This window comes from Ailuropoda melanoleuca, chromosome 3, assembly GCF_002007445.2.
Source record: "Ailuropoda melanoleuca isolate Jingjing chromosome 3, ASM200744v2, whole genome shotgun sequence".
Lineage (NCBI taxonomy): Eukaryota > Metazoa > Chordata > Mammalia > Carnivora > Ursidae > Ailuropoda > Ailuropoda melanoleuca.
Window position 1 is genome coordinate 82,908,486 of NC_048220.1, and position 520 is coordinate 82,909,005.

General features: G+C 44.6%; 1 long non-coding RNA gene across 1 annotated transcript in view; it reads right to left on the minus strand.

The window, feature by feature from the left end:
* The window catches only part of LOC117801549, a 4,390-nt gene extending 3,870 nt beyond the window's left edge, over positions 1-520 (minus strand). The window contains exons 1-2 of the long non-coding RNA XR_004624185.1: positions 505-520; positions 174-251 (exon numbers count right to left, since the gene is read on the minus strand). This is a non-coding gene — a long non-coding RNA (uncharacterized LOC117801549). The remainder of the gene's footprint in view (positions 1-173; positions 252-504) is intronic.

A 520-nucleotide genomic window follows, 5' to 3' on the forward strand; every position in this document is an offset into this window, starting at 1 on the left:
CCGAGCACAGAGCCCAATGCAGGGCTTGATCTCATGACCCTGAGATCACAACCTCAGCTGAAACCAAGAGTCGAAACACTTAACTGACTACACCACCCAGGCACCCCCAAAGACAGACCATTGTCTATTTGTGATATTTATTATCTGCCTTCTAGCACACACATCATGCTTACCAAGTCATCTGGGGCATCTCCTACTTCCTGTTCTCAAGGTCCATCAGGATGATGTCATCAGTGTCACAGTAGATTAGCCTGATAGCCAATGGAAAAGTGATTTGGTCAAAACTTCCTATAAAGTAAGTGTGTTCAGAGAGTGACATACCATTGAAGCAAGACAGTAAAGGTTTACCACTGCCCTGTCAGAGGTACACAAACGATTCCTAAAGTTCGGTATAGAAGGAAAAGCATTTACCAGACCTATAGTTGTCTATTAGAGGCCAACAACTGCACCCATATGCTTCAAGAATGACCACTCTGAAAAAGTGCCCACACCTGGGGTCCTTACCAGAATAAGTTTGCCA